Source organism: Protopterus annectens, chromosome 4.part0 (genome assembly GCF_019279795.1).
Source record: "Protopterus annectens isolate FY-2018-M chromosome 4.part0, PAN1.0, whole genome shotgun sequence".
Taxonomy (NCBI): Eukaryota; Metazoa; Chordata; order Ceratodontiformes; family Protopteridae; genus Protopterus; species Protopterus annectens.
Window position 1 is genome coordinate 851,358,351 of NC_056733.1, and position 13,462 is coordinate 851,371,812.

Consider the following 13,462-nt stretch of genomic DNA (forward strand, 5'->3'; position numbering starts at 1 on the left):
AGAGACAGGGTGTTACCCTTATTGGCTTTGGCAATCCAAGGTCACTCCTTTGCTAGCTACTGCTGCTTTTGGTATTATGTGCAAGTCCATCACATTACATCAGAGTGGCAGATACAGTCAGTTGGGAGCCACCAACCTCCATCTGGGGGTAGGTGCTGCCTATCCTCCCCTGCCAGCTTCTCAGTCACTAGACTGCTAGTTGAACTCCAGCAATCTGGTTTTATTCTTCTTTGTTACCAGGACTGTCGTGTTTGTAACTGTTTGATGTTTACTGTTTCTAAATGGAGCTCAAGTTGCAGTCAGAGATTAGCAGCTGAGTCAGAAGTATATATATGTACAGACAGGTCATTGGCTAAAAGCCAACCCCAGTTACCTAAAACCCCAGGCCCAAAATTATTAACTCTGATAACAGGGTGTTTGGATAATCAGTTTAGAGGGTTTCTGATAACATGTTAACAGTGTTCAGGGATACATATAACTTACCCTTAGCTTACCCTTCCAATCCTACTTACTTGGCATACTTCTGGTCTTCTGCACCGTCACTCTGTTCTTCTTCTTCTAACTTCTTTCTTCTTCTACTACTTTTCTTTCTTCAGTTCTTCTTCTTTCTTCAGTAAAATATAGGCCTCCCAAAAAAAAAAAAAAATAATAAAAATAAAAAAAATAAAAATCCAATGGCATTAATTTAAATCCTTCTGTGTGACTGCCTCAGTCACGATCGAATTAATCCACAACTGACTTACTGACTGTTTGATTCTCGCTCTTTTCCCAGCACAAAGCTCGGGAAGAGAGCGACAACCAATCAGCAGCATTTAGGCTTTAGTCGCAGTCCGAGCCCCTTCCAAGTCTATGCGGTTTAGAACCGCTGCCGCATAGACTTCTGGGCATCACAATGATGCCTTAATTGCTCCTCCGGGCTGCAATGTAAACAAAAAAAAAAAAAAACGCTGTTTACAACCGCGGTTAAGGTGCGCAATGCGATTTCGAAGTCGCTGGACTCGAAATTTAAACTACAAAAAAAAAAGATTTATTTTTTTTTTATATTAAATTAAACATATACACACTACCAAAAACAACGGAGGGGGCTGCAGTCCGATGCCACGAGCCGCCCCTGCCTATATTGTGTACTAATTCATACTGTCACATGGTAATTGCACATGGCTGTACACATTTATGGCTGAGGATTGTCTACAACAATCTCTACAGTGTTTCGAAAATGTTGGCCTTGTAATGTGGACAATGGGACATTTAGCTCTTCAATATAATGATGTAGCAAAACCCACACTATAATGGATCCTATCATTAGACAATCACCCCAACAGGACACTGATGCCACACAAACACACACTTACCAGTACTGAGTTTCAAACCCCTACCTGACTAGGAATTGCTATTAAATTGTTATGCAGTTATTGCATGAGCCACAGAGCTTACAAGTGGGAAAGCTGTCCAAATGTATCTTTGAAGGTGAGTGATATCAGCAACAGTGATAAAAGAGGGATAAGGGAAGTGTAGTACATGTGACTGTCCACAAAAGCAGGTGTCAAGGAAGACACACCCACACTCTCTCGGGGAATCACACACATTATCACCATTGGCAGGGTCAGGATTAGAACTCCTACCTAACTAGTTTGCTACACTACAGTATTACACAGTTATCACACATACCACAGAGCTTATCTGGCTGATATATTGCCAAAGGGTTATTTCAAGGTGACTGGCATCAGCAGGCATACTACAATAGGGCAATGGGAGGTGTAGTGAGTGTGAATGTCTTCAAAATCATTAATTCACACACACACACACACACACACACACACACACACACACACACACTTGCCAGTACTGAGATGCATGGGTTCATTGCTTCACAGGTGTGTAGTAGGTGACTGTAGAAGGCTGTACAAGGCTAGGTAAAGGGAATACCTTGGCATCAGGTCACATGACAATGGTCTCCAGTGTGGCTCAGGGGTGTAGTCCCTGGATTGGCTCCCACAGGTGGGTATTGTATTCACCATCCATTCATCTGGGTTACTATTGTGGGTGGCCAGTGCTGTGCAATGCTTTCCATGTATGTGATCTATATTCCATAACATGAACAGTATCTGGGTTGTGAACATGTCCCACATTCATATTCTGTGATGTGTGGAAGTGTACTTGAGGTCTCTGGGGCATGTTGTGTGGACAGATTGTTATCTTCTGATGTGGCATTCTTGACCTCATTTGGTGAGACCTGGCTATGGAACTGAGGCTGTGCTTGCACATACATTGACAGCATGATACAGGTATTCAGTGAGTTAGTGGCATCTGTCCATACAGGGCATGTGTATAAGGCCTGATATTCCTTTTGTAGGTTACATTTGCAGACTGTACAGTTGTTGCAGGCATCCCATGGGAAACATAGCAAAAGGACCACTGTAAGCATTTATTTGCGTACTGTAGGGATGGAACAGGGTGCCATGTCCTTTTACTTCCTGGATAACACAGACTCAAGTCGGGAGATGTGTATCTGTGAGGCAATATGCAGGGAACTACCAATATAGTGGTTGTTGCCTAGCAGCCAAGTGTGTTTGTGTATTAGACGTGGGTGGAAAATGTTCTCTGAGTAATACAAGGGTTGCCTATATTGTTAATCAAGCCATAATGTCACATGTAGGGCTATTGATTGTCTACATCAAACTCTCTGGTGTTTGACATATGTTGTCCTTGTAAGTGGACATTGTTTGTGACATATACTAGGTCCTCAACATAATAATTTAGCAAAGCCCGTCCCACAATGTATCCTGTTATTACACAGTCACAGCAACCTCCACATATGATACTGACAGAGACACACACACACACTTGCAAGTACTGAGATTCAAACCCCTATCTAGTTATGTGTTGCTACTACAGTGTACCACATTTATTGCATGCACCATGGAGCTTATGGCATGGATGTTGTTCCAAGGCACTTCTATAGTGAGGAACATCACCAGCCCTTGTAAATACTGGCATTGGGTGATGTAGTGGGTGAGAGATCCCAAAAATAATTTCACCCTACACACACATTTATATTTGCTAGGGGTGTGGTTCAAACCTCTATCTAACAATCTTTACGAACCATCATGGTTACGCATTTACCACATGCACCACTGACCTCACATGGTTTAGGGTTGGCAACAGGTACTTCTCAGGTGGATGATATTTGCAGGACTGCTAAAGTCATGCTCTCAGATATGTACTGGGTGTAAATGGGGCCAAAATATTTGAGGTACACACAAACATTTGCCACAGATGAGATTCAAACCCATACCTGTGCAGTTACTGCTACTACATTGATCTACATTTATGGCACATGCCACAGAGCTTACAGGGTTGAACCTTGTCCAAAGAGGTATTTCAAGGTGACTGACATCAGCAGGCTTGCTAAAGTAGGGTAATGGGAGGTGTAGTGACTGTGAATGGCCTCAAAATCATTGATCCCTACACACACACACACACAATTGCTATGTTTGGGATTAGAACTCCTACCTAACTAGTATGTTACACTATAGCATTATGCGGTTATCGCACATGCCACAGAGCTTACAGGGCTGACTTTTGTCCAAAGAGGTATTTCAAGGTGACTGACATCAGCAGGCTTGTAAAGCAGGGCAATGGGAGGTGTAGTGACTGTGAATGGCCTCAAAATCATTGATCCCTACACACACAAACACCCGCACAATTGCCATATCTGGGATTAGAACTCCTACCTAACTATTATGTCACACTATAGCATTATGTAGTTATTACACACTCCACAGAGCTTACAGGGCTGAACCTTACCCAAAGATGTTTTTCAAGGTGACTGACATCAGTAGGCTTGCTAAAGTAGGGCAATGGGAGGTGTAGTGACTGTGAATGGCCTCAAGATCATTCATCCCTACACACACAAACACCTACAGTTTCAGAGTTGCCATGTCTGGGATTAGACTTCCTACCTAATTAGTATGTTACACTATAGCATTATACAGCTACTGCATGTGCCACGGAGCTTTTAGGATTGAACCTTGTCCAAAGGGGTATTTCAAGGTGACTGACATCATCAGGCTTGCTAAAGTAGGGCAATGGAAGGTGTAGTAACTGTGAATGGTCTCAAAATCATTGATCCCTACAAACACAAGCAACCAAACCCACACAGGTTCCATCTCTGGGATTAGAACTCCTACCTAATTAGTATGTTACACTATAGCATTACACAGTTACTGCATGCACCATAGAGCTGATAGAGTTGAACTGTGTCCAAAGGGGTATTTCAAGGTGACTGACATCAGCAGGCTTGCTAAAGTAGGGCAATGAGAAGTGCAGTGTGTGAATGGGCCATAAACCATTCCTCTGGAAGCACACACACAACACTCAGTCACACACAACTTTACATTTGACAGGGCTGGGTATACAAATGCTAGATGACTACTGATTTGTACTGTCATGTTACACAGTTATCACAAGCACCGCAGACACTATAGTGCTGAGGGCTACCAGAAGCAAATGTCTACAGTGATAGACATCAGCACATCATGTGATATTAGCCAGTTGGATGTGTGGTGGGTGGGACAAGCCTCATGATGGGAAGCTCTTTGTCACTGTCTGTCCCTCTCTCTTCCCCACATCTCTATTTGTGTATGTTTGACCTATTACAGTGTGTTGTTCTTGGAATTATGTGTGTATTGCTATCTGATGTGTGTGCAAAACATGAATGATGTGCAGTGTGGTGTGTGTGCACAGAAATCTGCAACTGACAGATATGTATAGTCCACTGTTGTTGTCAGACATGGGCTTCATTTCTCTAAGTGTGGGAGCATGCCCAGTATGACCGCCTGTATTGAGTGTGAGAATCCATTCCAGGTAGGCTGTACTCCAGTGCAGGATTCTGTGTTCCACACCTACAGCTAGCAACCTGTTTCTGCAGGATATCTGTAGATAGGTTGACAATATGGAGTCACAATGGGCAAAGGATAGTAGCACACTGTAACTATTGTGTCTGTGCTGCTTGTGTTACATGGTTTTGGTGTTAGCAGAGATATTCAGACATATGTATTGTTTTACACTGTGATGTTTTATGTCATCAACTACTGACAGATATACTTATTTGCTCACAGTTATTTCCTGGGGAATACAAGATGAATGAAGCTGTGTCCAATATTTGGTCTGCAGCCTACATATTCTTGCACACTCATGCCATTATGGAGGGGGAGCCGCAGACACTTGCTGATGGGTCTGTGTAAATGCTGCAGCACCTTGGTACTATGGTGGCTGAGGATCCCCTGCTTGTACATCTATTGACGTAACAGAATGGCCATATCATGCTGTGGCCATACCTCTCAGCTGTACAGATTCACCCAGGTTACCCAGAGGCAGGGCTCATATATCTGGTTAGCTCCCCTTCAGATTGTGGTTTATAAGCAGGTTTGTCACCACCCATTACTGGGTTTGCAGGCAGGGGTAGTATGGACACACATCAGAGTTTCAGACTGCACACACTCCATGGCATCCATGCTTCTACACCCCCCTCTGTTATTCTATCCTCTTCCTAACATTATGCAAGCAATATCTGGGACATATCTCTATAGCTGTCCCTTCATCCAAGCAGTATTTAGGGGGTTGGTCCACAGTTCATGCAGTAGGACATGGTGGACATGCTACTGGGATTTGTCAACATGGCCTTGCATTTATGTTCTGTGGACTGTGTTATGTTGTTAGTTGGCACCCCATGAAATAACATACATTGGCAGTATGAGTGAGGCACAGGCATTTGACACAGGACTGTAGGGCATTTGATATTGATACAGGCCATCTGTAGCAGGCCAGTGCATTCTTTCACTCCTACAGTCCCAGGCTGTAAGCCACTGGATTCCCCTGGAGTGACAAGGTAAGTGTGTGAGGTGTTAATGGCAATAGTTCCTGTCCATATTTATCCATTGTTCTGGATGCTGGTAGGATGCTGCTTACAGCTAGGGACACACCTGCATGGGACACCTCTTCAGCATGCTGCATTCTGTGGTTATTCCCATACAGACTTGGGGGTCATACTGTACTCATTCCCAACAGCCGGGATATGACCTGTGATAAACCTTTGTCTGATGGTGGGGTGAGCTGAGTGCCTGTGATATGGAAGCTTCTTGCAGCTGACTCACAGATATACCTGGGACAGTCCCCTTATGCTGTCTTGTCCGGGGACATCTGCAGTCTCTCATTACTTCATAACTGTGCCTTTTGCGGTCTGCCAGTGATTGGCCAGACTACATCAGTATTCCATACTACACTGACAACTAATGTGCTGCTAACCTGTATGTACAATTCCAAAGGTGTGTGCAATTGACAGGTACATTTTATATACTCTGTCTAGGGTACTTCCACCTGTGTACTGTGTGTATGTCTGGGCCCACATTCATGGCATGTCCATCTTTCTGATGGTGACAGATATTACATCCAAACAATGAGTATGGATGACTGCTGAATTGGGTCTTGCTGGGATGCATTGTGGTTGGCACTGCAGTTGTCAAAACATGGCTGTGTCATCAACAGTACTGGCCATAGGCCACCGGGACACAACCCGCCATGCCTACATGCTGACCACTTCCACACAATATATAACACACAACACTCTAACACATAGAGCCCTGCATATTGTACACATGCAACAATCTATCCTGCATATTGGGCCAGCTCAGGTAATCTGTGCCCACTGTTATTGAACCCACACATACATGTTACTGCATTTCTACATAGGATTGTGGGGGGCACACCTGACAACTGTAAACATTTGCTATGACTGTACTGGTATTTCAGGTACTCTGTTGGCTTCCATTTCATTTTGTATTCTGACCTATCATGCAGACTAGAGGCATATCAGTAGAGTACAGATCTTAGGTTTTATTGACCTACATTTCAGTTTCAGACATCTTACCCTTCAGAACTAACATCCAATTGCCTGACCTGTTGTAGTCTGTCTATATAGGTCTGGAGGGGGGCTGTTCTCCATTGCCATCAATTGGAGGCCTTTGCACAGCCTTTTCTTGGTGGTCATCTACACCTGTCCTGCTGGCTGAGACTGTTGTTGGGTATGTGAGCCTCATGCGAGCCTCACTGACATGCATGTGTATGTCCTATGGACAGATATTTGGGCCACCACATTTACTGCAGTGGGATTTGTCACCTTATGTAGTACTGCCTACTTTGTTGACACCAGTATTTGTTATGTTTTTCATGCTGCCCATATAGGTGTCCACTATCTGCTGCCATCCCATTCAGCCACCCAGTTCCCTTGCATGCTCACATCCATACTATAGATACAACTAGCAGAACATACTACTCCATTCAGCAATTGATAGGACGTGTGAATTACTTGTGGCTGTGCCAGTATGGAGGATGGTGCTGGAGGGATGACTATGCCAGATGCACATAGTACACTCCCTATACATGGTAAAGCACAGGTAGTGTCATGCTTGGCATTCCTTTTACTGTATGTGAGAGTCGGAGAGAGGTGCCATTCCCTGGGTCCCTACTGTGTCAGTGTATGTGCTATGTGTTGCCTCTTTGCCAAGGCCTGGGCATACTGGGCATGCCTCCTGCTGCCTACATGGGCAGGTTCAGGTTGTTCCTCCTCTGAGTCACTCTGTGCTTGTGCTGGCCTTGGCAATGGTGGGGAGGCTGTGTGGCACTGCCCCATGCTGTTTCTGCTGCAGCTGTTTCTGCAGGATCATATTGTGTAGTATGGCACATACAATGAAAATTTGTATACATGTAGCTGGAGAGTACTGCAAGGCTCCACCAGATATGTCCAGGCACCGGAACCATGACTTGAGCATCCCAAACACATGCTCTATTATGATTCTCATTTGTGCGTGTGCCTCATTATGGAGTTCTTGTTTGGGTGTGTGTGTATTTCTGATGGGTGTCATCAGCCACGGCTCCAGTGCATAACCAGCATCCCCCACTAGGTGGCCATATGGGATGTCCCCACTGGCAAATCTCTATTACAACTGTCTCATATGCCAGATGTGGGAGTTGTGATAGCTTCCAGCGATGCCAGCACACACATTCATTATAATGCCCTGGGCATCGCACACAACCTGGCAGTTGATGGAGGGGAAGCCCTTGCGGTTTATGTAGACCCTACCCCACTCACCAGGTGGTGCTTTGATGTGTATGTGCATGCAGTCTATAGCACCCACTACCTCAGGGTATTCTGCTATTTGGTGGAAGAGACACATATTGCTGGTCAACGTCTCAAGGGTGTTGAGGAAATATATGTGCTCACTGGCATGTGCTGACATGGCATCCAGGAACTGGTGGAGTACCCTGGATGCTGATGCCTGTGAGATCCTATTGATATCCCCAGTTGGCCTTTGGAAGGTACTTGTGGCTAGTATTCTTAGCACTACACATACCTTGTTATCCACTAGGATGGGTTCCCCTCTGTTGGTTCTGTGTGAGGCGTGGCCGGCATAGCTCAACAATTTGCTGTAGGATGTCCCTGTTCAACCTATAGCACTCCACTATCTCCAGCTCATGTAGTCTCTTGTAGGTTACCCTGTGTCTGTACACTCTTCTCCTTCTCCTCACTGTGGGTTGGTCATCAGCATTCTCATCCTCAACACCCTCAGCCTCTTCCACATATTGATGTATGAGAGCGACAGCAGCTCTTATCATTTTGTTAGTTTTGTCTGGTAAAATTTCCCCATCTGTGTACACCAGTGGTGTAGAGTTTGTGGGAAAAACCAGAGTGAAAGGTGTTTGTATAGTTTATAGTAGTGTGTTGGGCTGGGCTGCTGCCTGTGTAATTGGCTGATTCTGATACATTTCACCTGCCAGCTATGCTAGTTCTCCTTGATTGCCTTCCTACTGCTGTTTTCCCTTCCCATTGCCTTCCCTTTTAAGCCCCGAGGTACGCCGTGCATACCCAGTGCTCAGATATGAACAGAGCTGCTATTTCCTGTTTTTTTTCAACCCAGTGTGTGCCACGCACACCCATTTAGGCAATGTAAACACTGTTTAGCAGAAACTGGCCCTCCCTGGACACAAACACATTCTGCATTTCTTGGTGTAAGACAATATAGCCTTAGACACACCCCCTGCTGTAGCTGTGCTTAGCTAAGTGCAAACACAGGCCACAGAGCTCTACTTAGCTTACAGCAAGCATGACACACCCCCTTGTGAGGTCATCTAGCTCTTAGGCTTACACCATGGTCTTGCTGCACCTACACGGTTGGGTGCAAGCTAGCACTGAGGGAAAATCTGTGATTCAGTATCATTCCATTAATTTGCATAGAACTGACTGCTAATGCATGGTTACAAAACTGACACTCAGCCTTCCCCCTTAGCAACCACTGTTCCATGGTCTTGTTGTTTTATGCATGCCATTGACTATAATGGCAAAATGTATAATCATCTTAAAATTGACTTTTCTCATTTTTTTTATTTTCGGGCCAATCCCGTTTGTACAATGCTTAAACGTCTGAAATCGGCCAAAAAAAAGTTATTTTTTATAATTTTTGCAACTATTTCCCATGGCAATGGCCATATATTTGGCCGTTGGCATGCCTACTACATTGAGTACATGCTTTCTTTGGAGTTGTCATGCCTCCGTTTTGTAATTTGCATAAATGTATTCGGTTAGTAGCCGAATACATTTCTGCAGGTTACACTATTCCTGCACGGACACCTGCCTGCTTCCTCGATCGCTAATTCACCTCATTTGCATGGTTTTCGCCAGCAAATGGGGTAATTAGCATACAGGAGCTGTGTTCATGCAGGAATAGTGCAGGAGCGCTAGTGCATGTCCCAGGAGCTTGTTCCTGGATTGCACATCGCCCGTATTACCTGCAGCAGCTCTTGCACTATTCCTGCACACCACGCAGAGCTTGCTGAATCCTGGGGAATATATATACAAACACACTTAGACACAAGATGTGCAACCTTAACCACTAGTAGATAAAGCAGCCCCTGCAAGCACGGCAACTGCTCAGCTCCAAAAAAGACCTGATAGCAGTACAAACATAGGGAGCCAGCAGTCTGTAGCATTAGATATTTATTGCAAAACTAGCTCAAAAGCATAGTTTAAAAATAAAAAAGAGACAAAATAGACTGGTTTTGGATGTAAAAACTGCAAAGCTTTCTTCAGTGCAGTTAAGACATATAAACTTGTTCTCCTTTTTATATAAGGCCACTAGGTGAGGCTCTAAATTAATGAATTAATTAACAATTCCAATTAAAGGTACTCAATAAGTCCTGGTGAAAACAAACCTCCCAGTTTGCTAATCCATTTTTTTCTTTACTATTTAAAATCTGATGCCAGCCTGCTTTATTTGTCCTTTGTACAATAATTCTACCACAGTTAAGTTAAAGGATGCATTTTTGTGTACTTCAATATGCTTATATAAAGCATTCATAAGCTTAGTGTGCCTGATGTCACTGTAATCTTCAGAGATTCTGAATTTTAGTGGTCTGGACAGTTCTCCCACATAAAACGCAGAACGGGTTCAGGTAGCCAAATAGATCACCCAATCCGTCTGACAATTAGCAAAAAAGAAAATATTAAGTACTTGGCCAGTATTTTTACTACTGAACTGGCATGTCTTCATTATTTTTCTGCAATGGGTCCAATGACCACAGGGAAAACATCCCTTGAGTTGGTCCCCCATGCGAGTTATTTGTATGGAATCACCCTTACATCTCCATCCATGTTTATAATGACTCAGAAATGACCCCAAATTCTTACCTCTCCTATAAGAAAAATGACATCTGTCATCCAAAAAATCACATAGTTTAGCATCTGCTAAGAGGATGTTCCAATATCTATAAACACTATTAAATAGGACATCCATGTTCCTTCCATAGGTAGTGACTAGTCAGCTGGTGGAATCCTTGTCCAGGGCCTTGTCCCTATATCTCAAAAGATCCTGCCTGTCACGATTAGCCACCCAATGTCTGGTCTTATAAATATTCCCCATTTTGTAGCCTCTGTTCCTGAATCTGGTGGTTAGGTCTTCCTGATAAACATCATAAGTGGCATCATTTGAACATATTCATTTCATATGCAAAAATTGTGATTTGGGGATGTTTCTGCATATATGTGGGGGATGAAAGCTGGTAGCATGGAGAAGGGAGTTATATTGGGGGTATTTATGATACACTTCTGATGTCAATGTATGGTCACTATTCCTAGCGACTAGTACATCCAGAAAGGTAATCCTGTCAATGCTGTAATTAACTGTAAATTGTATACCCCGTTTGTTATCATTTAAATATTAAACAAACTCCATAAGATAGTCAGAATCTGATCTCCATATTAGCCAGCAGTCATCCAAGTAGCTTCTCCAAATATCAATCTCATCTAGATAGAGATTGTGTGTATTGTCATAGATGAGCTGTTCTTCAATGTGGGCCATGAATAAGTCAGCATATATGGGAGCAAACAAGGCTCCCATAGCTGTGCCTTGTATTTATAAATGGCATTTGTTCTGATAGTAAAGCACATTCCTGGTTAGAATGTGCTCAGCAAGGCAAATTAAGAAGGTATTAAAGCCTGGTTGGTACAATTCTGACTTATATAACCAGTATTCTAATGCTTCCAGGCCCGCCCAGTGAGGATATTGTGATAGAAACTGGGAGAATGGTTCCGTAATAGAGCCCCTACCTGAAACTATGGGTCTACCAGGTGGATTCTCCAGATTCTTATGGATTTTGGGTAGGAAATATATATATTGACTTGAAGGGTCGTGTACCATAAGGTGGTGAAGTGTGGTGTCCGTAATGATTCCATCGTTCTTGGCTGATGCCAAAAAACTATTAATTTGTTTCTTAAAGCCAGGAGTTGGGTCCAATGTCATGTGAGTATAATAGCGACCATCAGTTAGCTGTCTCTCAACTTTTGTGTTGTGTTGGATCCAATCCTGCACAACTACCACCCCATGCTTATCCGCAGATAATATTGCCAAATCATGATTTTTTTCAAGTTCATGAATGGACTCCATTTCGATCTTTGAGAGGTTGTTTGATTTGGCACGGAACTCCCTAAAGTGAAAATGCAGATCTTTGAGAATACAATTCTGAAACATTAGAACATTATGATGCATTGGTGGTATAAAATGTGATTTGTGGTATCTGAAACCATCCTGCGATTCAGGATTAGATGCTGTCTGAAAAAATAATCTTAGGTTAAGTAATCTATAAAATGAGGTAATATCAATCTTCCGACACATAAAAGCCAGGTATAAAATTAAGAACTTTATTCAAAACTTTAACTTGAGTGGGTGACAGAGGGGTAGATTGTTATTATCTATTTCTGCACCATCAGTTTCAACAATCCTTCCATATTGTCCACCTTTGTGGTGTTTCCTATCCCCCCTTTGCTTACCCCTAAAGGGATCTGTGTATTGCTTCATTTAGAAGCAGGGGAGTCAGGGGAGTGCTGTGCATCAGGCTCTAAACCTGACGAGGATTCCTCACCCGAAGTATCATAACTGGATGATGAAGGCTTCTTTAAAATAGACCTTGGTCTTTTCCTTTTAACAACCTTTCTATGTGTTTGCTCAAACCTGACATGCTTGTTGCTGGAAAAGGGATGCCTACCCTCATAGTCAGACAGGTCCCTATGGAACTTCCTAATTTTTCTGTCTTTCAGTTTTTGTTCCAAGGTTAGAAGATCTTAGCTAAGTTTCCTAAGGCCAGTATTATAGGATTCTTGTCTTTCAAATTTCTGATATCTGCACACATTTGAGTGATTTCCAACATGTCCTTATCAATAGTTCTTTCATAATGAGAGGCTAAAACTTCCACAAAACCCATGGAAGGTCTTTGTTGAGCCAAAGCCCATTGTTCTGTCAGGGTTGTGTCAATGTTGTTAACCAGTGGCTGTATACGTACCCTCAGCCCCCTTGGTGAAATACCTCTGGCTAGGTATGCCTTGAAGAGCTTAGAATGCCATACATTGGTCCGTAAGGAGCTCATGCTCTTATTTAGTTTAAGAAATTGTGCCTCACTTGTATTTTCCAAAGGCAGATCCTCAGGCCCATTATTCAGATTAACTGTATTACCTAGGCCATATATGGCCAAATCATCCCGATCTGAGGATAAACCCTGCAACAGGTTAGTAAGATCCATTGGTGATCAATAATTTGGTGGAAAGGCCACTTTTAATAAACCCTATTTGTCCCCTATATGAACACCAGGTGTTGGAACTATGAGTATGTAAAAACTGCCCCAATTAGAGCAACCACGAACCTAAGCTTGATCCAGGAGCCAATTTAAAAAATCGTACAAGACTGTTTACAAAAATTGTAATCATATATCTAAATCCAATAGGCAACCATTGCAGCAATGCTATGTTCATAAAGCTATCCAATATGAAAGCAATGGTCAGGTGTAGACAATATTAGCCCCTGCTATACAATCAGTTGACTGCAGATATCAATTTTTTCATAAGCAGTGCTAAGTCTCA